The following is a 26628-nucleotide window of genomic DNA, read 5'->3' as shown; positions in this document are numbered from 1 at the left end:
TATTCTAGCCCCAAAGCCACAACTGTGACAAATCAAAGCCCTCCTGGGAGCCCCTATGCCATCTGCCAACTTCTAGCAGCTGCCTCACGCTGGCTCTGGCCTACCTGCCCTGTCGTGTCCTACTGGAGCCGGGAGTGAGTGGAGGTTCTGCCAGCACTGGGCTCTGGGCCGTGTCCTCGACTTCTGGGGTGGGCAGACAACAGGCACATTGAGCTCTGCTCTGGGCGGGGGGCCCAGAGTCCCTGCCTGGGCTGAGGGCCAGAAGAACCCAGAAATATCTGAGCCAGAACCCCTCCCTTTTGCTGAGCCCAAGAAAGCGGTGCCTTTAGGTGGGGGCTGTCAGGCAGAGGTATGAAACCATACCCCAAGTCTTCACTCTAAGCCCATGTGCTGTAGGGCCTGCCAGTGCCCCCTCAGGCTTTCCATAGCCCACGTACAAAATGGGGGTACCACTTCTACTCTCTTTCTCCATAGCTAGGAGGAGGGTGGGAGGGAGAAAGTAAAGTGAGCTGACATCCATGGAAGAACAAACTCACTACAGAGCTCTAGGTAAAAGGCAGCTCTAGCCCACCCACCAGCATATTCAACAAATGGGGAAACAGAGGCACAGAAGCAGGAAAACCTGATTCAGGTTGCAGTGAGTAGCCTCCTTCTGCACTGATATGGCCTGGGGATATAGAAATCAGCCTCAGAAATGTATAAACAGCTGACTGCATTACTAAAACTCTTTTAAACTGGTTTAAAAAGAATCTAAATCAGCCCCCCATTTTCCCAGGCCCTCTACAAGACCTCCTTACAAGATCAAGGGCTTAAACCCTCAACCAAGAGATTCCACCCAAGGCAATGACCCTGCCCCACTTCCTCTCCCCACTCTCCTTCCTCTCCCTGCAGACAAGAGAAGGGGTGCAGCTGGGTGACTGGGCAGTCATCCCATGGGGACTCCTACAGATGACAAGCTGGCAATGACCAAGAGTCCCTGCATCCTTTCCAGGCTGGGGCTCCTGCTGCCTGTTGCCCTTGAGATAACCTTGAGTCCAGCGGGTCCACAGTGGAACCCCAGCTGGGGCAGAGATCAATGTCAAGTCAGGCGTTTTCTGGGTCTCAGCTGCTCCTGAGACAATCCTGCCTCCCTACCTCCTCTCTCCATGGCAGCTGGAGTAAGGTGTGAAAACACAAATTGCTTCATGCCCCTCCTTCACTCCCAGCCTTCCAGTAGCTCCCATCACCCTTTGACTAAACTCCAGAATCTTGGCTCCTCAGTGTGCCCTAAAAAGGCCCTGTCTGCACTAGCTCCCCATCCCCCACCCAGCAGGCAAGCTGGCCTTCTTTCTGCTCCCTGAGCTCATTCCCACCTCAGGGCCTTTGCACCAGCTGTACCCTTGGCCTAGAATGCTCTTTCCTTGAATCTTTAAATGCCTGCCTCTCTACCACTCATGGCTCAATTCCCATGCTGCCCTACCACAGACCCTCCTCGATCCTGCCACTCTCTCACTTCCCCACAGAACATCAGCTAAGCATCGGTTAGCAGAATGAAAATTCCCTCTTCTATTTGTTACCTTATGTCCAGCCCATCTCTCTCGGTATCCCCTATGCCTCAGTGAGGATGGGAGCTATGTCACATCCACTGCTGTCTCTCCCCAGAGCCTAGCACAACACCTGGCAGACAGCAGGCACTTTTAAAGCTTGTGGTGAACAGACAAGCTGGAGGTGATCTGCTTTTCCATTATAGGCAGAAGCTAGGAAAAGCTATGGAACATGGGAGGGGGGAAGGCTGGCATTGGCTGAGGGTGACACTGGGCTGTTCATAAGATCACCTCCTCTGGTATACTCCACACTGGGGTCCAAGTCAGGCATGGTGGGAAGCCCCAGGAGCAGGTTCAGGAAGGGGCTGCTTGAGTAGACAGGGTAGAGTGCCTGGGCAGCATGCACCAAGGAAGGGCAAATCTGCAAGCTCACAGTCCAGGCAACACACACACAAAGGGAGCAGGGCAGACTCCCCGGATGGTGTGGGGGCAGTGAGAAACCTGCAGGCCTAGGGGCAAGGCACAGGGCAGGTGGACCTGCATCACTGTGCAGCCTGAAGCCAGGGGCAGGGAGGGGACAGCCCAGTGCTCCTGGCTGGGGTGGGGAGGACAGGTACCCACACATACCACAGTGGGACCAGTTGGGTGTGGGAAGAGAGTGGAAGTAGAGACCTACTTGGTGGAATGGGGCACCCAGGGTACTGATCTCTACCCAGGATAAAAATCCAAGAGTATATGGGATGTCTAAGGGTACTATGCACCCAGGCGGAGTATGTGGGGAGCGCTGGGATCAGACAACGTGTTTTTTTTTCTAGAATGTCAGGTAAGAGGACTGCTGAGATCAGGACACATAGTAGACTCCTCACAGGCCTCATTCCCCGTGTGTATCAGAGTCCTAACTGCTCCTAATGGTGGGATTTCTGAGCAACTGAGCAAGCAATGGGGTCCGCTCCAGAAAGACTCTCATATATGTGCTCAGCATTCTGAGAGGTTCATGGGCCCCTAAGATCTGACCATCACTATGAGTAGACAATCCCCAAGGACCTCCCACCTCTGATACCAAACACTCAGAGTAGACTCCGTGAGCCTTACTAACAAAACAAACATAGAAACCTCTCATTCTCAGACCTGTTCTCTGCCCCCAGAGGCCCACCCTGAAAACACTGTCCCTAAACATACACTGACACCTTTGTTCACCCAGATCTTAGCACAGGGGCAGGACTCTTCACACATGCACCAACACAGATGCACATGCAGCTCAGTAGAGGAGTAAGAAGCACTGGTGTGTAGTAAACACTCCGAATATGAATTAGCCAACTGCCCCACACCATCTGCAGGGCCCAGGCTGCCCTGGGTCTGAGCACTCTGGGAGTCCACAGAACCCTGCCAGGCCCTGACAGTTTGGCAGCAGGGTGACAGGAAGTCGAGAGGTGGTCTCCTGGGTCACACAGCCCACCATGCTCCTGAGCCAGTGAGCCTGGAGGCCAGGGCCTTCCTGTTTTAACAAGACCCTAAGCATCCACTCTGCACCCAAGTCACCCTGGGCAAGTCTTTCCCTAATGTTCCAACTTATGGCAGAGAGGTATCCAGAGTAACAAGAAGGGGGTCTTCCCTGCCACTGTACCCCCAAATGACAATTAATCCTACTAATCTAGGCTGGTAAGATAGCTCAGCTAGACAAGGTGCTGCTTCTTCATGTGTGAGAACTCAGGTTCTCAATTGGTGCTGTGGTCTCTTTCACTCTCTCTCCCTCTGTCTCTATCTAAAAAGCAAAACAAGGGGTTGGGCAGTGCTGTACCCAGTTGAACACACACATTATGATACACTAGGATCTAGGTTCAAGCCCCCAGTCCCTACCTGCAGGGAGTGAGTTTCACAAGTGGTGAAGCAGAACTACTGGTATTGATTTCTATCTCCTTCCCTCTCAATTTCTTTCTATCCTATAAAAATTTTTTTAAAAGAGAGAAGGAAAGGAAGGAAGGAAGGAAGGAAGAAAGAAAGAAAGAAAGAAAAAAGGAAAGAAAGAAAAAGTGGTAGTGAGGAGTGGTGGCTTTGTTTTGTAGATACAGAGCCCCAGCAACAACCCTGATAGCAATAAAAATAAATAAAATTAAAAACCACACTGCTAACCCACTAGGCTTCCTACTGCCTTGTGCAGCAACAATGGCTTCTGCTTGAACACCCCAGGACTGCAGGTGAGACCTTACCTGTGCTATCAGAAAGGCTTCTCTCCAGATCCCAGCCCTGCTATCCAGGCTGTGTGACCTCAGAGAAGTATCCCACCTCTTTGAGCCCTAGTAGCCTCTGCCATGAAGTGGGTCTCAACCAGCAGCATCTGCCTGCACAGCTACAGGGAAGGTAAAGGAGGTGGCGAGTGTGTAGTGCTCTACTCAGAGCTGGGCACAAGTACTCAGGAGAGGGAAGCAGCTGATGTTTTTTCTTTTCTTTTTTTCTTTTTTTTTTTTATTGCCTCCAGGGCTCGGTGCCTGCACCATGAATCCACTGCTACTGGAGGCCATTTTTTCCCCTTTTGTTGCCCTTGTTGTTGTAGCCTTGTTGTGGTTATTATTGTTGTTGTTGATGTCATTTGTTGTTGGATAGGACAGAGAGAAATCGAGAGGGGAGGGGGAGACAGAGAGGGGGAGAGAAAGACAGACACCTGCAGACCTGCTTCACTGCCTGTAAAGCGACTCCCCTGCAGGTGGGGAGCCAGGGGCTCAAACCAGGATCCTTCCACCAGTCCTTGTGCTTTGCGCTACATGCACTTAACCCGCTGCGCTACTGCCCGACCCCCTTTTCTTTCTTATTTTTTTAAGATTTTATTTATTAATAAAAAAGACAGGAGGAGAGAGAAAAAGAACTAGATATCACTCTGGTACATGTGCTGCCATGGATTGAACTTGAGACCTCATGCTTGAGAGTCTAATGACTTATCCACTGCAACACCTCCTGGACCACAGCAGGGGCCATTTTTTCCAGAACCCTCCCTCAGGTCTGCAGGGGAGTGGTCTAGTTGTCCACTCTAGGGGAGGGAGAGACAGGAGAGCACATAGCACCCAGTGGATACTAGATGCATTTGCCTAGACAGCCTGCCAAAGGTCTAGCCTGAGGGTAGAAGCAGGAGGAAGAGAGGACCCAGAGACGGCCCCAGGCAGGTGAGGACCCTCTACACCTTGCCTCAACACACATCCTCCCAGGCCAGGATCACTCCCATCTTTCTATCTCAAGGCACAAAAGTCACACCAGGTACAAAGACCAGGAAAGGCACCCATTCCCTTCAGGTGACAACAATTTAGGGTTATTAAGGAACCCAACACCACCCCCTCTCTTTTCCTCTCTACTTGGTCCCTGAGGAGCCAGCTTTGCCTCAGGCTGTGAGGATGTGGAATGTCTCTTCTCCCTCTTCCCCCACCACCAATCAGGCACTCAAGAGGTCCCTGGAATTTGGCTCATATTTGCATTTTATCTACATGTGCCCCTTGATCTGCTGGGACTTCCAGGGGCCCTGAAGGAGTTCTATAAAGGTCATTGCTTGACAGCTCCTGGCTTATTTCTCTTCCCACCCCCAGCTACTTAGCTCCTTCATTTGCTTGGTATTTGCATACATCTGCATGCTGGCTTACAGAGCCCTCAGCATTGATGAAATTCACAATTGCCTGCTGTCAAATTCTAAAACTTGCCCCCATCTGTCTTCTCTACAGGTTGATTCCTCAGTTATCTGGGAAAACAAAAGCCTAAGTTGGAATGGCAAGAGGCACCTGGGACTCACCCTATTTCACAAACCACATCTCACTCCTAAGACCAGGGATTCAGAGTTGAATGCCAAGCACCACAGTGAAATGACTAAGACAAAGTACCCCCAGCCAGCCCTACCATAGCTGAAGCACAGAGATGGGACAGACACCAGGGGTTTAACCTTTGCACAGCACCCCCACACACCCAAAGAAAGAAGCAAGAAATCGCAGCCTCTCTTCTCTGTTCAGTTTCATTAACCCTAAAGACATCTCTTAGCCTCCTCTGTGAGCTTTCTCCTCACATCCTCCCCAGCTTCTTAATTATGTAGCTCCTCTTAACTGGCTCCCTACCCTACTAGCCCCTCTCTCCTCTGCTTGTTCTCTCCTTTCTCTGCTTTAGGCCTTCAGCACAGGGTCTGAGACAGGCAGTGGTTTCCCTGGGGCTGGATGAGGTCAGCAGCATGTGGCGCAAAACGGAAAAAGTACAGAAGGGGCTCTAGAGGGCCAATACATTCTCTCTTCACTGTCTGCCTGTTTGAAACTATCTCCATTCACCCCTAACTGGTCTCCCTGGGGCTGGATGAAGTGGGCAGCACATGGTACAAAATGGGAAAGAGTATAGAAGGGATTCTGGAGGGTCAATATACCTTCACCTACTTGTCTCCAAGTTTGAAACTGTCATGAGACTGTGGAACAAGAGAACATGGAGACAGTAAATCTAACAACCCTTTCAGAGAGGAATCATCTACAGTGGCAGGAGAAAGGCAGGTGTTGGCAGCTAGGTGGGTGCAGCTCTGGGGGCCTGAGGAGATGTAGATTGGCCCCACTTTGTCTAAGAAGCAAGAAGTGATGCCATCAGCTGAGGGGCAAGTGTTCAGAGTAGAAGAGAATGTACAACAATTCTTTCAGCAGCAGATCATAGATGGACTGCAGGATAGCAATAAGGATCCACTGGAAGTCACTCTGAGAGCAGAGTGCTGCTTTCCTCAGCCTAATTCTACTGCTCAAGTGCAGACATGGAGCAAGCTGGGCACTGGAACCCACCATGTTCAGGTGCCAGGCAGAATGAAGAAGCAAAGTGATATAAGCAGGTTGGAATCCTGCAAGGAGAGAATTATCCTGGCTTTTATAGGGGTAGCTGAATCTAAGTGAGCCCCTGAACTTTCTCAAAACTCCCTACTACCACCACCAGTGCCTGAATGCCCACCATCATTTCCCTCTGCCTTCATCCCAAAAGAAGCCCCAAGGGTACAGGTGCCAGCCAGCAGCTGGGGTAATGAACTTCCTGAGAACTCTTCCTCTGAGCTGGAAAGAATCTGAAGCCTCACGACCCGGGAGGTAGTGCAGTGGATGAAGTGTTAGGCTCTCAAGCATGAGGCCCCTGGTATCACATATGCCACACTGATGCTGTAGTTCATATCTGCTCTCTCTCTCTCTCTCTCTCTCTCTCTCTCTCTCTCTCTCTCTGCCTCTCTCATGAATAAATATTTACCCTCACATAAACAATGCACCAACCATCACCTTCTCCCATCTAGTCAAGCCAACACCTGTCCACTGTGTCTCTTAAACTTCTCTCAGCCCCTTCAGTCCCAGTAGGTTCAGTACAGCACACCCCTACTCCTTGCACACATCCCCTATGGGGTCCCAAGTCCAGGGTCTCAGCATCTAGCTCTAGACTACATCACAGCTTCCTGAGTGGCCTCCTTTCCACCCGGCTGCCAAGCCACCCTGCCCACCCTACCCCACCCTACACACACACCTGCCTCATCACTCCCCTAAGAAGCCCTACAGTGGCTCCAGATATGGCCCTGCCCCATTCCCTTTCTTCCTGCCTTGCCCCCTCTACTCCCCTTACCCCTCCTTTAGGCCCCTCACTATTCTCTGAACTTCTCTTTCACCCTGACAAAACCTTCCCTGAGTTGTATAAACCCCACACTCTCACCTCTAAGGTTGTGAGCTCCTTGAAAGTTTATCAGTGTATGTTTAATCAACCTTCTCCAGCCAAGGACCCCAGAAGGGGGTCAGGTTGTTTGGCTGGCCTGGTCCATGGGTGTCCAGGCAGATGCCACTTCTGCAAGTAGCAGAGAAGAAAAAGCAGGAATGAAACAAAGGAACTCCTTAGCTAAGTGACCTAACTTTGCACCACCTATTATAGGGCAAGCTAATGACATGTGCCTGCTGATGGAATGCACTAAGAACACAACACCTATGGGATATTTTTGTCCAAAAAAAAAAATTTTTTTTTTAACCTGAATCTCCTCGTGAAGAAGTGGCAAGACAAATCCGGAATGTGGAACATTCTGTAAGAGAACTGACTAGCACTCTATAAAATTGACAATGCCATAAAGGATTAAAGAATTAAAATTCAAAGGGATCATTCCAGATTAAAGGTGACTAAAGAGCCAAAGTCAGCAGATACAATATGTGAATCCTTGATAAAATAAATTTCAGTTTCAACAGCTATAAAGGACATTACTGGGTCAGTTAGAGAAATGAATACGAATTACACATTAGGTTAAATCATAATGATGTTCAACTTTGTGAGGGTGCTCCTAGCAGAACCAAACTGCAAAATATCCTTGTCTCAAGAAACCCACGCTGTAATAGTCAGAGGTGAAGTTCTATAATGTCTGCAACTTACTTTCAAAAGTTTCAGAGAGAGATTGGGTAGAAAATATAGAAATATATCAATAATTGGTAATTAGGCCTCTGGATGAAGGTAGGTAGGTATTAGTTGTACTATCAGATTTGATAAGACAAAAAGATATACAGGGAGGGTGGGGGAGATAGCATAAAGGTTATGCAAAAAGACAATCATGACTGAAACTCCAATATCCCAAATTCAATTCCAGGCTCTACCATAAGCCAGAGTTGAGCAGTACTCTGGTTTAAAAAAAAAAAGTTATGGTGGGTGAGCATAGGAGAGAGGTGAGGGAGTTGGAAGACACAACAGAGGCAGCTCAGGGTGGATGGAGCCGGCTGGGGCAGGGGTCAGAGGAGAGGACTAGCTATGGGCCTGCACTGGGCTAGAAACCAATGGGTCACATGCAGCTGGCCACTTAGGAAGATCAGACCCAAGGGAAGAAGACTTACCTGGAAGCAGATCTGAAGGGACTTAGCAGGAATAAACCAAGGAGGCCAGCAAGGCAGCCCTGAACCCCTGGGGCTAGGTTGGCAGGAACATGGGCCCTGCCCCACCTCTGCTGATCTGTGGCAAGGAGGCAAGTCTGGCCCCAGCCCACCCTCCCCCAAAACATCCTTCCATGGGTGACAGCCTGAGTGTATCCTACGAAGTGAGGAGCTAGGCTAAATATGGAGCTTCAGACATAAGATACCGCTCAAAACAGATTTTCCTGGAAAAGACCATCTGGCAAAGGATGTCTGTTGCAAGAGACAGTGTCATTCCGCAAAGCAACATCCGGAATGGGATTGCCTGGATTCTACCTCTCCAGAAAACCTCAGCTTAGTGCCTCAGTTCCCCCCCCCCCCAAGACACTCAGACCCACCTTTCTCCTAACTTGCCCCTCCAGGGGGAGAAGAAGATGAGATTGGGGACACAGATCTAAGTACCAGGCAGTACTGCCCAGGTGCAAACTTGCCATTCCTTACTAGTCAGGTGACTCTCAACAAGCAATTTCTTCTGAGTCTCAGCCTCCTCTTCCATATAGCTGTTTTGTGTGCACATGCGCACACACACACACATGCCAAAGGTGCTGTGTGCATGACAGTACTCAGCATGGTGAAAGTGCTTGATTATGAAAGTTGGACAAGGTAATACTCCAGAGTCCCGCTCTGGGTTCTGTCAAGAGAGAAGTCCTTGCCAGCTAGATTTGCTCCACCTCTCAGGAGAGACACTGAGAGTGGCTAGAGAGTGCATATCCCAAGCTACAGACCAAGACAAGCCCTCTAGGAGAGCAGGCAGTCTGTGTCAGGGCCCTTACAGAGATACCAGGTATGAGTCCCTCCAGCCCCTACAAGAAGCACTGTGTCAGGGGCAGGCTCCAGTTTCAGGCATCTTTTGCCCTGAAACTGGTCAACCTACTCACCCCAGTATAGGAATCCTATGTTTCAGCCCTAAGCATAGGGACCTGCCCAGCTTCTGGGGGGGGGGGGGGGGCAACTTTGTAGCAATGTCTATTCAAAGCAACTGCCTCTCACCATGTGCTGGAGAAGCACTCTTGGGAGGGCAGAGCTCACCTCCAGAGATGGGAGGTGGTTATGGGTCCACTCTACTGATTCAGAGACCCCAGGTTAGAGTTAGGGTTAGTACTGGGAGCCTCCCTGAAAGGCAAGCTTCCTCCCTAACCTAGAGGTGGTGCACAAGATGGACTATGTCTACCCAGTGCTGGGAACTGGACTTGAGGGGATGCAGAGTCCCTTACCCACTATCCCTCAAGCTGCCAAGAGTCCCTGCCCCTCCCATTACGCAGCTGTTGTTTCCAGGAATCGGAAGAAAGAGAAAGGAGTGGGAAACCAGGAAAGTCCAGTTGCCTCTCCTACACTCACTGCCCTTGCGAAACCCTGAGCCCTTTCACCTGCCCATTCAGCAGAGCCTGTCAGGAGCTTTGACCCTCTTCCATTGTGACTGCTGCTTCCACCACCACCTCCCAGTTCTCCTCCAGGTGCCCCCCCAGACGGCCCCAAGACAAAGGGGTGGGTCAGGGCTAAGCCCCCCCATCCACACACCCTCCCTGCAGAGACAATGCTTCCACTTCTGACTCAAGAAGCTCCCCATCCTCCAGGGACAGCAAGAATCGGAATCCATCTCCTTAGTGGGGCCCAGCAGAGCTGCGTGGTCCCCACATCTGGATTCCCTACCCCACCCCAGCCCCAGCTGCATGCTCCAAAGATCCCTCCCTCCCTGCGGCAGGCTGCCACGGCCATTATGTGCCTCTCCAGAGAGCCTCCCCGCCTTGCCCACTGCCTGCCACGCCCCCATTCAGCCCCTGCTCCAGCAGCAGAGCAGAGCCCGGGAAGGCCTGGCCGCCCAGCCAGCCTGTCAAAGTTGGAAAACTGGAAACAGAAATAAATTCTCCACGCTGCTCCATGGTGAAGGAGGCTCCTGGCAGGCCCCAACACCCAACATCCTGGGTATCTGGCTAACAAGAAGCAACTGGCATCACCCATGCACACACATATACTCAGCGGATACAAAAGAGGGCTCGGGAGGCGGGACCCAGGAGACAATTGTGCTAGCGGCCCTGACACTCCCGAGGCTGGTCTGGAGCTCCCCGGAGGCGCCCACTCCCTGACCCAGACCCGGCCATCTCCCGGCTTTCAATCCCAGTCCCATCTCCATGACAACCGTATCCTTCGGATGCTCGGGGTTGTTCTCCCAATGCAGCTTTGTTAGCAGATCCAGGCAGAGAGAGGAGGGCGGAGGGCGTCGCCCCGCCACCCAGCCGGCGCCCTCCCCGCCCCCTCCGGGCCCCGGGCGGGATTTGGGAGGGGCGGGTCCTGAGCAAGCCACCCGGGGACAGGGTGTCCCCACCGCTCCACTCACCGCTCAGGGTCCCGCCAGTACAGCCTTCAAGCCAGGGCCATGGGGGTCGCGGGGACTGACCGTCCGCACTGCCGCGGATCCCGCTCCGCACCCGCCCGCCGTGTCCCTTCAGGTGCCGGAGTGACCGCGGAGGAGCAGGGAGCCGCGGGGACGCGGGCTGGAGGGAAGGAAGGCGGGCGAGGAGGGAGGAGGAGGGAGGAGCGGGAAGGGCGGGGAGACTGCGGGGCGGCAGCTGAGCGAGCCGAGGCCACGGCGGCTGTGACCGAGGGACCAGCCCTCCCGCCCGCTGGCAGAGGGTCCCCCACGCCCAGTCCAACCGCGCACCCCACTCGGCCCTGGGGGTGGGTAGATCCGCTACCCAGCACAGCCTCTCCCACCGACCCTTTAAGAAAGTAGGGGGAGGGGCGCCACGCGAGGTTCCGCCCCCCACACACACCCCCACCCGAGCCCAGCGGGGGCCCCAGCAGTAGTCTAACCCCACAACAGACCCAAGCACCGCCCCCTCCGCAGGGCCCAAGCGACCCCAGCCTCGGCCCCCCGCACCCCCCCCCCCCGCACCCCCGCACAAGACGCGCTCAGCCCCCACCAGATGGAGGCCCCAGGTCCTACCCCTTCTCTAGGGGTCTGGTCTGATTCTTTTCTTGAACCCCCAAACCCACCCAAGGGAGACCCGGGTGGAGAGAGACAATGGGACAAGGTCAGTCACAGAGAAAAAGAGCGGGTACTAGACTGACCGAGGCAGAGAGAGAGAGATCTCTGTGGAGGGGGTGAGGGCACAGGGAGGGGAACTGCAAAAGACGTGGGACAAAGGGGAGAGACCTTGGGGAGGAGGGTGGAATGTGGGCCCAACCAAGGATGCAGAGTTCTAGCCCTGGTGGAAGAAAGGCCATGCTAAAGATTCGTCCCCACCCAGAGGGATCTCAGGACCTGGGAGCCAGAACAGGAGGGGAGTGGAGGGGAAGGTGAACCACCTGAGAAAAAGGCCACTCATTCTACTCCAGCCTGAAGGTATTCTAAATACCCACCTCCTTCTGATCATGATTTGATACTCTGTGCTCAGTGAACTCCTACTTGATCCTCACAGCCTTGTTTAAACATCCCTTCCTCCATGAAATAGGCTCTCTCTGGTCATTTTTACACACACACACACACACACACACACACACACACACACACACACAGACAGCCTGTCTTCTAGGGAGAGAGGGTAAGGGAAGGAAGAAGATGTGCTGACCTCAGAGAGGCTAGTTAGCAGGATGAGTTGTGACTGGTCCCTTTCTTCAAGTTGGGCCACAGCTGGAGCTGAGGCATCACTCACCATGATGACACCTCCGATATTTGCTGTGTAGCTGCCATGTACTAGGGTCCACAATGAGAGCTTTACATGTCTTCATTTTGACCCTTAAAGCCATCCTACAGGGGCCAGGGAGGTGGCTTTCCAATACAGCACATGCCTTGCATATGTGAGGCCCTGTATTCAGTCTCTAGCTCTGCTTATGACAAAGAGGTGATCTGCTCTCTCATAAAAAATAAAAATAGGGGGCCGGTCGGTAGCACAGTGGGTTAAGCACATATGGCACAAAGCACAAGGACCAGCATAAGGAGTCAGTCTGATTTGAGCCCCCGGCTCCCCACCTGCAGGGGAGTTGCTTCACAAGCAGTGAAGCAGGTCGGCAGGTGTTTATCTTTCTCCTTCTCTGTCTTCTCCTCCTCTCTCAATTTCTCTGTCCTATCCAACAGAAATAACAACAGTAACAATAATAACAACAACAACAAGGGCAACAAAAATGGGGGGAATGGCCTCCAGGAGCAGTGGATTTGAAGTACAGGCACTAAGACCCAGCCATAACCTTGGAGGCAAAAATAATAATAATAAATAAAATAATAATTTATTCATAAAAAGGATACAATTAAAATCCTACTATCCATATCCCAGATGAGAGATCTGAGGGCCCAAGAGTGTAAGTCACTTACTGAAGGTCCCAGGAGGTCTGATCCTGTAGACCCACCTGGGCAGCTAAGCCCCAGACACACCCCTTACTGAGCCCTAGGACATTCTCACAGAGCCCTGAAACAAACCGGAGGCCACTCTATTGCAGGTGTCCAGATCTTCTGGAAAGATTCAAAGGGAATGTGGTTTTTCTGCTTCCTGGTCCTCTACCTTCTGCCCTTTGCTACCTGTGGACAGAGATGGTGGTAACCAGCAGAGACTGTGGGGGAAAGTGGAGGTGACAGGACATGGCTTCTACACCCACATCCTTGAGACCTAGGACTACAAGTCCCAGATGAAACATCTTTGTGCCCCTCCCCCATTTCCTCATCTACATTATCATATGGATGGCTCTCTCTTGTGGGACTGCAGTGGAGGTGAAAGAAATTGATGGTACAAGATGCACTCAACAGGCAACACTGTTCCAATTGCAATGAGTGACTTCTTTATGGAGTCAGTAATAGAGAGGGAGAGAGAAAAACAGACACCTGCAGTACTGCTTCACCACTTGTGAAGCTTTCCCCCTGAAAGTGGGGACCAAGGGTTTGAACCAGGATTTATGCACACAGTAACACTTATGCTCTACCAGGAGAGCCACCACCCAGTACCCAAGGGGTCAAGTATTACTTACACCTCTGTCCACCCTGATGGGCTATGGGTAAATTCAGCATCTAACATAAATATGTCTGGGAGGGAAGAGGGAAAGGGGAGGGAGAGGCAAGGGGAAAGAGGGAAGGAAAAAGAGGCATCTCCATTTAATCCAAGCCAGGCTAACACAGAACTTAGCACCTGGCTTGGATCTGCACCCCATGCTTCAAAGCTCTGAACCTGGGCTGTGGTCTGGTTTCTGCAGCTTCCTGGTCATATGGCCTGTGGCCTGGAGCAGTCTACAGCTTCCCTCAAGCACAACAGGGCTGTCACAGGGCCACAGGTGTGCTTTGTGCAAGAGGGTGCTTTGTGTCCCTGGACACAGGAGAGAGGGCTGTTGCTGTCCTCCCTTAGAGCAACTTTTGCCTCATGACAGGAAACAAGGTCAGAATACCCCTACCCCCACGCAGCTGTCAAGTGCACTGTTTTCTCCAGCCTCCCTCCGGAGAAAAAGGGAACCAACAGCTTCTTCCTTTTATTCCAAGTGGTTTCCCTTGCCTTCTCCCCTCCCCTACCTGAGGGGGATGTGGAGAGGCAGGTGCTGGAGGCTGCACCAATGATTCCCTCCCACAGAGGGTGCCACCCCCCTCCAGTTACTGGCTGTCCCTGGGAAAGCTCAGTGGAAACTTGGGAAGCCTTGTGTTCAGGGGCTTCATTCACCACCACCACCACCCTCAATGCACCTTGGAGCAGGGAGCACAGCTCTCGCCACTCAGCTACAGCCTCTGGTAGGTGGGAGCTGGGGACACCTCCCAGATCTCCTCCCTCCTTGGGCCTGGGCAGCCTCTTGCTCTTCCTCAGCCTAAACAGAGGCTGGTGGTAAAGGAGAGGCCAGGACCGAAGGACCACCAACGAGAGAAGTGATCTGGGACCCCCCAACTGCCCCCCAGGCTCAGAGAGCACCTGAAATACCCAACTGCCCCATCTGTCCACTGTAAACTGAGGCTAGAATTGTGGGGGCTGAGTGGGGACTCCCCACACTGTTGATAGAAGGCTCACTACACATCTATCATGTGTCTAGTCATATGCCAGTCCCACCCATGTCCCCAAAACCCCAGTGATAAAAGCCCCAACCTGCCTGTCCTCTATCCTTTCCCAACACTCAAATATGATGGTCTAAACCCCCTCCTCCAGCCATGTCTAATGGCCTTACTTAGCTCATGTTGGTTCCCTGCCTTGGACACCTTCCCCTTTGCCCACCTTCACTAGACTGTCTTCCAGCCCCTCTGGTCCACTCCAGCTATTGTCCATTCCTCTGACCTCGCTATAGAACAGTCCCTTAAAACATGCTGGTCCTCTTCTGGTCTCTTCTGAATGAACTCCAAGCTGGCTCTTAGCCCCTCACCCACACTCATTCTACTGACACTGCTCAGTCAGGTTGCCAACACAGCAGCTGAGTACAGATGTGCAAGCTGTGCACAAAACAGAAACACAAGAGGGACACTCAGGTGGAGGGGGGAGTGAAGACCCAGCCTGCTGTCCTCTGACTGACAGCATGCCTGGTGCAAAGCTGCATGCATTGGAGGGACAGCTGCCTTTCTTTCCTTTACACTGAGGTGTCCTCTTCTATGTACCTGCACAACTCAGAAGGACTCTCTCTCTCTCTAAAATAAATAGAAAGGCGACATAGAATTCCTGCGGTCTGGTGACTGGAGAGGGGACTCAATGTTTGACTTCTGGACTTGCATGTCTGAAGTTACAGGCTGCATCCCTAGCACTGCTATGACAAAGCGATCCTCCTATTCTCACTTTCTTCCTCTCATCAAATATAAACAAATCCTTTTAAAGTGTGCTAAGTGAAAATAATGTCTGTGGCCTTGTTCCTAGAGCTCACCACGATGCCAAGCTCACAAGTCAATTCTCAGCTCTCATCTTAACTACAGCATCTGATACCTGCTCCCCCGAGAAGCACCTTTTCTCCTGGACTCTCAGAACCTACAACTGCCCCAGCTTCCCTACTCCCCTGGCTGTGCTATTCTTCCTTCGCTGCTTATTGACCTTGAAAAGTCAAAACAGTGCAGGATTCAGTCCTTTGTCTTTATCTTTTCCATCTTCTCTCTGGTAGTGACCTTGCTTTAAAGTGTAACAGAACCCTGATGACACCGGTATATTATTCCCCAGCTGGGCCTCTTTCCCCTGAGGTCAGACCCACAGACTCAGCTGCTGCCCTGAAGTCTCTGCTACAGCATCTGAAGAGCAGCCCCAGTTTACCCACCCCAACCTGACCCCCTCTTCTGTATCTCAGCAAACAACGGTAGCTCATGCTGAAAACCTGGGAGTCCATCTTCTCACACCCCACATCCAGTCCCTCCACAGGTTCTAAGGGTTTGCTTTCAAAGCATGACCCAGGGGCCAGAAAATAGCTTTGCCTATTAGAGCTTCAACTTTCATGCCTGAGGCCTTAAAGGCTACAGGTTCAATCCCCAGCTTCACCTTCTGCCAAAACTGATAACTGCTGTGGTGAAATCGAGAGGGGAAAAGAGAAACACCTGCAGGACTGGTTCACTGCTCATGAAGCTTCCCCCCTGCAGGTGGGGACCAAGGGCTTGAACCAGGTCTTTGTGCATGCTAACGTGTGCATTCAGCTAGGTGTACTACCACCTAGCCCCTGAAAATAAATCTTTAGAAAAAGAAAAAGTGGGGGTCCGGCTGTAGAGCAGCAGTTTAAGCTCACGTGGCGCAAAGCGCAAGGACCGGCAGAAGGATCCGGTTCCAGCCTGCGGCTCCCCACCTGCAGGGGAGTCGCTTCACAAGCAGTGAAGCAGGTCTGCAGGTGTCTATCCTTCTCTCCCCCTCTCTGTCTTCCCCTCCTCTCTCCATTTCTCTGTCCTATCCAACATCGAACGGCATCAACAACAATAACAACCACAACGAGGCTACAACAAAAAGGGCAACAAAAGGGAGTGAAATGGCCTCCAGGAGCAGTGGATTCGTGGTGCAGGCACTGAACCCCAGCAATAACCCTGGAGGCAAAAAAGAAAAGTACGGAATCGGGTGGTAGCGCAGAGGGTTAAGCGCACGTGGCAGGAAGCGCAAGGACCGGCATAAGGATCCCGTTCAAGCCTCCAGCTCCCTACCTACAGGGGAGTCGCTTCACAGGCGGTGAAGCAGGTCTGCAGGTGTCTATCTTTCTCTCCCCCTCTCGGTCTCCCCTCTTCTCTTGATTTCTCTCCGTCCTATCCGACGACAACAACAATAATAATAACCACAACAATGATAAAAAAAAAAAGGGGGGGTTGGGCGGTAGCGCAGTGGGTTGAGCGCAAGTGGCACAAAGCACAAGGACCTGCATAAGGAATCCGTTTCAAGCCCCTGGCTCCCTACCTGCAGGGGAGTCGCTTCACAGGCGGTGAAGCAGGTCTGCAGGTGTCTCTGTCTTTCTCTCCCCCTCTCTGTCTTCCCCTCCTCTCTCAGTTTCTTTCGGTCCTATCCAACAACGAATGGCATCAACAACAACAATAATAACCACACAAGACTACAACAACAAGGGCAACAAAAGGGGGGAAAAATGGCTTCCAGGAGCAGTGGATTCGTGGTGCGGGTACTGAGCCCCAGCAATAACCCTGGAGGCAAAACAAAAAAAAAAAGCACAAGGTCAACAAAAGAGGAATAGATGGTCTCCAGGAACAGAGTGGATTTGTGGTGCAGGCACCGAGCCCCAGAAATAAACCTGGAGGCAGAAAGAAAGAAAGAAAGAAAGGGTAGATGTCTTAGTGGTAGCCCCGGAAATAAACCTGGAGGCAAAAGAAAAAAGAAAAAGAAAAAGTAGAGGTCTTAGTGGTAGCATACCTAGTTGAGCACATATCCTATAGTGCACAAGGACCCAGGGCCCAGCAGAGCACATAGTACATAGTGGGCACTCAATGAAACACTCAGACAGTGACCATGCCAAAGCATAAACACTAAAAAAGCACTTTAAAAGAAAAATAAAAGGGGTAGGGGGGCCGGGTAGTGGTGCACCTGGTTGAGTGCCCATGTTGCAATGCTCAAGGACCCAGGTTCGAGCCCCTAGTCCCCACCTGCTTTGCAAATGGTTAAGCAGTGCTGCAGGTGTCTCTCTGTCTCTCTTCCTCTCTGTCTCCCCCTTCATCTCAATTTCTAGCTGTCTCTATCCAATAAATAAATAAAGATAATTAAAAAATAAATAAATAGATAAATAAATAAAAATGATAAAAGGGCTAGCAAAATAGGTCACTTGGATAGTGACCATGTACATGACTCAGGTTTGAGCCTGAAATTCACAGCATTGAAGGAATCTTCTGTACTGTGGTCTCTTTCATTCTCTCTGCCTCTATGTATCTTTTAAAAAAAAAAAGAAGAAGGGAAGGAAGAAAAAGGATCAGTGTCTGTGAAATAGCTCCTACCTAGCAAGGTGGTCAGAGGAGGCCTCCCTGAGGAGTTGCCCCTTGGCTGGACGGGCACCCCTGCAGATTTACGTGTTCCCCTTGTCTTCCCCCTATCATGGATCACAGCACACTGTGCCATTCCCGTTAGAACTATGCACTCCATGAAAACAATGACCATTTTCAATTCTGAGTCATCTGCTCCTCCTGAGCCCTTGATCAACAGCATATAACAGGCAGGCAAAGGGTGATAAGCCAAAGAAAGGGTGAATAGAAAGTTATGGATTGGGGGGGCCCAGATGGTGACTCACCTGGTTAAGTGCACACATTACAATGCACAAGGATCCAGGATCAAGCCCCTGGGCCCCACCTGCAGGGGTAAAGCTTCACAAATGGTGAAGTAGAGCTGAAAATGTCTCTGTAGCTTTCCCTCTCTATTTCCCTCCCTTCTCAGTTTCTCTGTCTCTATCTAATAAATAAAAAATTTAAAAAGTGGTGGATGCTGAGGCCAGGTGGAGGTACACCCACCGAGCACACACACTGCCATGCACAAGGATCTAGGTTCAAGCCCCTGGGCCTCATGTACAGTAGAGAAGCTTCATGAGCTGTGAAGTTGTGCTGGAGGCATCCCTCTTTCTCTCTCCTACCTCCCCTTTCCCTCTTGATTTCTCTCTGTCTCTATTCAACAAAATAAAATTGAATAAAGCATTTAAAAAATGTTAATATCTATTTTATTTATTTATTTTCCTTTTTGTTGCCCTTGTTTTATTGTTGTAGTTATTGTTGTTGTTGTTGTTGTTGTTATTGATGTCATTGTTGGATAGGACAGAGAGAAATGGAGAGAGGAGGGGAAGACAGAGAGAAGGAGAGAAAGATAGACACCTGCAGACCTGCTTCACCACCTGTGAATCAACTCTCCTGCAGGTGGGGAGCTGGGGGTTCAAACCGGAATCCTTACGCAGGTCCTTGTGCTTTGCGCCACGTGTGCTTAACCCACTGTCCTACCGACCCACTCCCAAAGTATTTTTTAAAAGCTATGGATGTGGCCCAGGAGGTGGTGCAGTGGCTAAAGCATTGAATTTGGAAGCATGAGATCCCAGGTTCAATCCCTAGCATCACATGTGGTGGAGTGATAGAGATGCTCTGGTTCTCTCACTCTCTCTCCTAAATACATTTTTAAAAAGATATGAACAACGATTGGTATATAGCTCATCCAGTGAAAATCCTGGGTCCGAATCCTGACACTATACAGTTTGCATCATGCGCATCACTGGGGGAACTCCATGGATAGTAGAATGGTGTTGTGGTGTCTTTTCTTTCTCTGTCTAAAAATTAAAAAATGGGGGGGGGGGGTTTGGGTGGTAGTGCAGCTGGTCAAGCACACAGGGTGTGAAGCGCCAAGGACTGGTATAAGGATCCCAGTTCAAGCCCCCGGCTCCCCACCTGCGGGGGGGGGGGGGGGGACACAGTCATTTCACAAATGGTGAAGCAGGTCTGCAAGTATCTATCTTTCTCTCCCCCTCTCTGTCTCCCCTTCTCTCTCTGTCCTATCCAATAACAACAGCCTTGCATCAGTAACAACAATAATAATAACCACAACAACAATAAAACAACAAGGGCAACAAAAGGGGAAAAAATAGCCTCCAGGAGCAGTGGATTCGTAGTGCAGGCACTGAGCCCCAGCAATAACCCTGGAGGCGATAGATAAATAAATAAATAAATATTAAAAAAAGAAAGAATCTGGGTTAGGAAGGTCACTCAGTGGTACTATCATTCATGCACAAAGCCATAGGTTCATTCCCCCAGAATATTTTTTTAAAGTTATTAACAAATCCCTGCATGGGCCCTAGGACGCTGACAGGACCCTGTGTGTAGGGAAGCCTTACAGAGAGGAGCTAGGCAGAGGGAGGCCTGGGCTGCAATCCTTGGGTCTGGTCCATATATTTGCAGCATTACTCCTGGGTGTGTGGGGGAAGCATCATAGGCCATTCTCACTGGACAGTCCCTGCATGTGATCATGATTCCTGCATTCATTCAGTAAGCATCTGTTGAGCACCTACTGTGCGCCAGGCCCTGGTAGGACAGGGGCAGACAAAGTCCCTCCTTCCACACTCACAGCTCATCAGGTGATTTCTTGCAGCACAGTGGCAGAATTCTGAACTGACAGGCATGAAGTTCGGAGTTTGATCCCCAGCATCAGATGTGCCAGGGTGGTACTCTGGTGTTTTCTCTTTCTCTCTCTCTCTCTCCCAAACAGATAAATAAATCTCTTAAATAAAGAAAATGATTTCATGGCTCAGAAGGTGAGGCTGTCAGTAGAGTTGGACTCTTAAGCATGAGGTCCTGAGTTTCACCCTTGGTATCACATATGCCAGATACTCTAGTGCACTCTCTCTAATAGATACATGTTTTTTAAAAAAAGATTTCTCTGGGGAAACATCCTATGAATGTGGCTTTCAGGAGTGGGCAACTTTATCTTATCTATTTCACTCTATTTGTCACAAGATGAAATCAAATTTAGGTGAGGGTTTTGGACACCCCTTTCTACTACCTTCCTGGACCTTGAATTCCAAATGAGGTAGAAATTGTGTATCTTGTTATTATTGTATCCCCAGCCTTTAGCACAGGACTTGAAGTATTGTAGGGGCTCAGGAAGTATTTGTTGACTGAATGAATGAGTAAAAACAAGTGAGTGCTGGAATGTGAATAGGTCCCTAAAGATAGTGAGGATTTGGATTTGCAGGCAAGGGAAGGGCCAGTGGGGAAAGGGCATGGCTGAGCAAGCAGAGGTAGGCAGAAGGTCACCTGCAAGAGAGGCCTGGGGGTAGGAGGGAAGAGGGATTGCTCAAGGTTCTGACAGCTGATTGTCTCACTCTTCCCCCATCCAAAAAAAAAAAAAAAAAGTAGGATCTAGCCAGCATTGGTCCAAGGCTAGTGGACAAAGACCCAAAAGGAGTGCCAGGGACTCGCAGTGCCTAGAGCCAGCCGGCTGCCCGTCCTAAGCACAGGCGAAGTCTGGCCCAAAACTTTGTCTGAGGGCCTTTGTGGGCCTCTGGGAGCCTGTCCAGGAGAATGCAGGGAACCGGCCAGGGTGGTATGGGGTGAGCATTCGCAGCTTCCGGAGATCCAGCTGGTCATCTAGGTCTGGGTTAATGGTAGGATAGAAAGATTCCCCCACAAAACCCGTACCCTTGGGAGTCGGGGCTATAGCGCAGCAGGTTAAGCTCAGGTGGCGCAAAGCGCAAGGACCGGCGTAAGGATACTGGTTCGAGCCTCCGGCTCCCCACCTGTTGCGGAGTCGCCTCACAAGCAGTGAAGCAGGTCTGTAGGTGTCTTTCTCTCCCCCTCTCTCTTCCCCTCCTCTCTTCATTTCTCTCCAACAACGACGACAACAGTAGTAACTACAACAATAAAACAACAAGGGAAACAAAAGGGAATAAATAAATTTAAAAAAAAGAAGAAGAAGAAAGCTGTTTAAAAAAAACACACACCCTTACCCTTGAGGAGGAAATGCTATCATATCTTCCCAAGAAGTTGGTACTGGGATGAGAGTAGCCAGGTGATCCCCTCCCAGTTAGGGAGTCCAGGGAGAGCGGGCCTCAGCTGGGAGATGCACAGAGTTAGGAATGAAGCTAACCCTCATTCTCAACCCCCCCCCCCGAAACCAAACGGGAAAGAAGAAGGTTAGCCCTTTTCAAAAAGAAAGGCATGGAACGTGTTGAGTCTTATCCAAGGAGATTCTGCCAAGGCAGGCAGGTTCCCCAAAGAGAAAAAAGGACACAGGGAGGCCATGCCCAGCCAGGGAAGCTCTCTTCCTCCCTCTGCTGGCCAAACCTAGAATTACCAGAGCACCTGAATCATTGGACAAAATACCACCTTGGCTTGAGTGAGGAGGTAGCCTCCCATGCAGAAGAAAGAGAATTGAGGTCATCTGGGCCACCACCTACCTCAACACCAGACTCAGCTGTCCCTGAGATTCAGCTGCAGACCCTCTGTAACCAGCCTCCCTGGGTCGCATGCTCTCTCAGGAAATACTCTATCTGGTGCAGCCTGAATACAGTATTTCCTCAGCTTTGCCCAGACCGTCTCAGAAGGTCACACTCAGAAGGTCAACACAAATAGGAAACTGAGGCTCCACTGACTACCCCACGATCACCCAAGTCCCTCTCTCCTGAACCATGGACTGATTACATAGAATAGAAGAGACTGAAGTTACCTCTCCCCACCACAGCAGGAAAAATGGGCCTAACTGGCCAGGAGATGAGAGACCATCCATTCAGACCCCCTACCCCAAGACCTTTGGGGGGAAAAAAAAAAAAAAATCTGCCCAGGAACGGACTCTTCTGGAGTCATGGTGCCACCTGCTGGTACTTATAAGAACTGCACCATTAAGGGCAAGCATTGACTAGGAGAGCAGATCACTATAATCACACAGCTGACTTTTATTAAGAGAAATTTGTGAGCCAGGTTCATGCAGAGTTCTTGGCATTATCTCATTTCACACATTATCTCATTTCAACCTCACCGAAACCCTCAAAATGGACATGCATACCACTCCACCAATGAGGACACTGAAGCTCAGAAAGGGTCAAAGTGACCTATCCCAGATCAGCCCTGGTGGGTGACAAATCCCAGATTCCATTTCTTTGCATGTATTTAACGAGGCTTTCCTGTCTACACTCAAAGCAGTTCAGGATGAACTCTTTAGAGGAGATTATACACATACACTTTCAGCTTCAACCTTGGACACAATCCACCTTAAATTAGCTTGCAGCTAGCACAGCAAAATCCCTCAGTCTTGTCCCACTAGTGTTCATGTCCTTCTCCCCATTGCAGTGTGAGAACTCCCCAAGGACAGGAAGAAAATAAATGTATTCCCATGGCCCTGCTCCTTCCAAGTACAGATAATTGAATGTCCTCAGTATATTCAGCCCCCTCACTGGGAACTGTCACTGGAGCCACCTGCCCCACTCATCCTACAAGCCCTAATTAGCTCCTTCCTCACTTCCTAATTCAAGAGCTCTTATAGGTGCAGTGTATGTGGTTGCAAGCAACAGAAGCACAACTTAAACTGTCTCAGGATCCAGTCTGGTTAATCCACTCAGTGAAATATGCCCCAGTCTGAACCAAGCATTGTGGCCTCAAAAGTAATTGTCCCCAGGAGTCAGGCGGTAACACAGCAGATTAAGCACAGGTGGTGCCAAGAGCAAGGACCAGCCTAAGGATTCCAATTCGAGCCCTGGCTCCCCACCTGTAGGGGAGTCACTTCACAAGCAGTGAAGCAGGTCTGCAAATGTCTATCTTTCTCTCCCCCTCTCTGTCTTCCCCTCCTCTCGCCATTTCTCTCTGTCCTATCTAACGACAACATCAATAACAACAACAATGAAAAACAAGGGCAACAAAAAGGGAAAATAAATAAATGTTAAAAAATGTAATTGTCCCCAAATATATATAAATGGGATTTTTTTTTTTTAACCAGAGCACTGCTCAGCTCTGGCTTATGGTGGTGTAGGAGAGATTGAACCTGGAATCTTGGAGCCTCAGGCATGAGAGTTCCTTTGCATAACCATTATGCTATCTACTTCCCAAATATATAAAATTAATATGTAAAAATAAAAATAGGATGGTAGGTGGTAGTGTAGCAGGTTAAGCGCACGTGGCGCAAAATGCAAGGACCAACTCAAGGATCCCCGTTAGATCCCCCACCTCCCCACCTGCAGAGGGGTCGTAAAATTAGTATTAAATTCACTTTGGAAAAGTAAATCTGAGGGGGATGGGTGGTGGTACACTGGGTTAAATGCACAGAGTACTGAGCACAAGGACATGTGCAAGGATCCCAGTTCGAGCCTGTGGCTCCCCACCCACAGGGGGTTTGTTTCACAAGTGGTGAAGCAGGTCTGCAGGTGTCTCTCTGTCTTTCTCCCTCTCTAATTCCTCTCCCCTCTAAATTTCTCTCTGTCCTATCCAAAAAGAAAAAAAAAAGATAAGAAAAATGGCTGCCAGAAGCAGTGGGTTCATAGTGCGGGCACCAAGCTCCAGCGATAACCCTGGAGGCAAAAAAAAAGAAAAAGAAAGAAAGAAAGAAAGAAAGAAAGAAAGAAAGAAAGAAAGAAAGAAAGAAAGAAAGAAAGAAAGAAAAGCGAAAGAAAAGTGAATCTGAGTAAAGGCAAGGAATAAGGAAATTTGACATGTAGCTGCTATCTGAGGAGATGTCCCAGGGGCAAGATAGTCAATGTGCAGGCCCTGAGGTGGCAGCATGTCTGGCTTACTTTTGGAACAGCAAGAAGTGATGGAATAGGAGCAGAGTGTAAAAGATGAGGCAGAGGACCCAGGGATGCAGATCAGCACTAACTGAACACATGTTTTTGCATGTGTAAGGCCCAGGCTTAGTTCCCAGCACCAAAAAATAAAAGGGTAGACAGGTCATGGGGCCAGGTGATATAAGGCTCCATAGCCATTGTAAGGACTTCTCTATTGACTCTTGGTGACAAGAGGAGTCACCAAAAGTTTGTGGCAGGGAACTGACCTGATCTGACATGTTTTTAAAGATTTCCTTGGCTTCTGTATTTGGACTAGACTGGAGCTGAAGCCTGGAGACCAGTCAGATGTGGGTGAGTTAGGCAATAGTCGAGGCCACAGGAACAGGTCAAATTCTAGATGTATTGTGAAGGTAAGAGTCAGTAAGGAAAGTTGAGGAATTAGGTGTGGGTTATAAAAGAGACAGAAATTCAAGGGTGAAGTGAGATTGGGGGTTGAACAGGAAGGACAGAGCTGCCAGGAGCTATAGAGAGAAGGTAGACAGGAATGTGTTTGAGGAGGAGACTCTGACTCACTTCCAGGTGGATGGACTTGGAAGCATCAACTGTCCACTCAGCTGAGATGTTAAGCAGGTCAATGTTACATGAGCAAAGTCTGGACTAGTGACTTTCCTGGAGGAGGCGTGGAGGCCACCCTATAGCAGAAGTGTGTTAGAGAACCCGGAGGGCTTCCTCATTAAGAGATTGGGGGGGGGGGTGATTTGTCATTTTTTTCACCTCATCTTGGATGGAACTTGAAGGAATTATGTTAAGTGAGATATACCCAAAAAGAGAAAGATGAATATTGGGTGATTCCACTTACAGGTGGAACTCCAAAAATAGGACAGAAAGAGAAAACACAAAATGAAACTTTAACTAAATGCTGTGTGTTGCCCAAAGCAAAGGACTCTGGGTAAGGAAGAAGATGGAAAGTACATTGAGGTCCTGTTGCACGATGGTGAAAAAGGACCTATGTTGAGAGTGGGAGTGCTTTGTAGACACCTATATGAGGGAGATGAGCAACTGTACCCGTGTGCCAACAACTATTATAAACCATTAAGCCCCCAATAAAAATGAAAAAAGTGGCTTTCAAAAAACAGTTATCAAGAATCTGTTGAACTAGAAAATAGCTCAACCAGCAGGTCACTTGCTTTGCCATGTGTGTAGCTGGAGTTCAAGCCTCAGTGCCACATGGGAGCAGCATAGAAAGAAGGAAACTGGGGGTTGGGTAGTAGCACAGTGGGTTAGGCACACATGGTGCCAAGTGCAAGGACTGGCCTTGTCGTTTTCGACGGGTTAGGTTGTATTCACCGGGATAGCTTCATGGGCAGGTAACAGACGACCAGGGACTCATAGTTGAGCTGTAGGCAGTATCTCTTTATTCATGCAGGACGCAGCACAATCTAAGATGAGCTAAGCTAAACTCAAGGTAAAGTACTCTAAAACTCACAATGCTGTCTTTATATATACTTCCCAAGTAGGGTGGAAACAGGATGTGACATAGAGAGGGTGGAGAGAAAAGTGACTGGTGAAAATCAGAGTGTGACAAAGAAGGGGCAGAGCAGGAGAGAATCCTATCACTGAACCACAATGCCCTGGAGGGAGGGTGGAACTTGTTAACAGTGATTATGTAAATAGAATAGTGTTAAGCAGGGGGGATTTAAACCAAATGAAACAGAAGGGGTCTCATGCATACCAACAATTCCCCCTTTCTTTTTAACTAATGGCCATTATGGGGTGAACAGAAACATATATCGTACAGGCGTTTTCAAAAGAACTGGCATATAACATGGAAAACAAAATAGGCGAGCAGCAATAACCAGTGTGATGCCAAGTGGAGCTTTTCTTGCCTCAAAGGGCAAGGCCTAGCAGGCGAAAGGGCATTTCTTGCCTCTGGGAGTGCTTCATGCCTCTGGGGGCATCTCTTGCCTCAAAGGGCGTTTCCTGCTTTTGTGGGCATCTCTTGCCTCTTGGGGCGCTTCATGCCTCTGTGGGCATAACCTAATAAGGAGGGGGAGCTTTCTGCCTCTGGGACAGAGCCTGCAGGCGAGGGGACATGGTCTATAAAGTTTCAAGGCAACTGGCTGAAGTTAGTCTTTGAGAAACACAGCAGTGTGTACCAGTAAGTCTGATGGAGGTGTCAGTCTAAAGTAGCTGACCACAGAAGAAAATGCCAAGGGATGAAACGCTGTATGTCTCTCGATGGGGAATGGCGGCCACCTGAATTTTGCTTTTCTGTAGAGAGTGATCTTTGGACTCTGTGAATCTGTTTCTTCAGGTCGTGCCAGGTCTCATCATTGGTTTCTGGGGGCGATGTCAGAGAACCGGATCTAAATGGATTTCCAGGAATTTCATTTGAGTAGATGCTTTTTTATGTGAAGACTTTGACAGCTGAAATTCACTTACTTGTTGAACAAAACTTGTAGCAGATTAGAAGTTTACTATAATTGATAACTCCATTATAATTGGAAGTCCTTTCTAATATGATTTTAAGGTTGTTTAAACAGTTTAAACTCAATAAAATGTGGAAAGGTAAACAGAAGAACCACGGTTAAAAGCCTCAGGCATGAGAATAATTAACATAATCATTG

At 49.8% G+C, this 26628-nt stretch overlaps 2 protein-coding genes across 6 annotated transcripts in view; one reads left to right on the top strand and one right to left on the bottom strand.

Annotated features, from left to right (window-relative positions):
- Nucleotides 1-11137, bottom strand: part of PSD2 (pleckstrin and Sec7 domain containing 2) — a 65688-nt gene extending 54551 nt beyond the window's left edge. Inside the window, exon 1 of one of the 4 annotated variants that reach the window (XM_060179174.1) lies at nucleotides 10761-11137. The gene's annotated coding sequence lies outside the window, so the exon portion shown is untranslated. The remainder of the gene's footprint in view (nucleotides 1-10760) is intronic. The other 3 variants (XM_060179171.1, XM_060179164.1, XM_007517530.3) reach the window with 3 other exon arrangements.
- The window catches only part of PFDN1 (prefoldin subunit 1), a 964801-nt gene that overhangs the window by 625024 nt on the left and 313149 nt on the right, over nucleotides 1-26628 (top strand). The gene's annotated exons all lie outside the window — the stretch shown is intronic.

Source organism: Erinaceus europaeus, chromosome 2 (assembly GCF_950295315.1).
Source record: "Erinaceus europaeus chromosome 2, mEriEur2.1, whole genome shotgun sequence".
NCBI lineage: Eukaryota > Metazoa > Chordata > Mammalia > Eulipotyphla > Erinaceidae > Erinaceus > Erinaceus europaeus.
The sequence above is the reverse complement of the archived record's forward strand: the minus strand, read 5'-3'. Positions and strand labels throughout refer to the sequence as shown.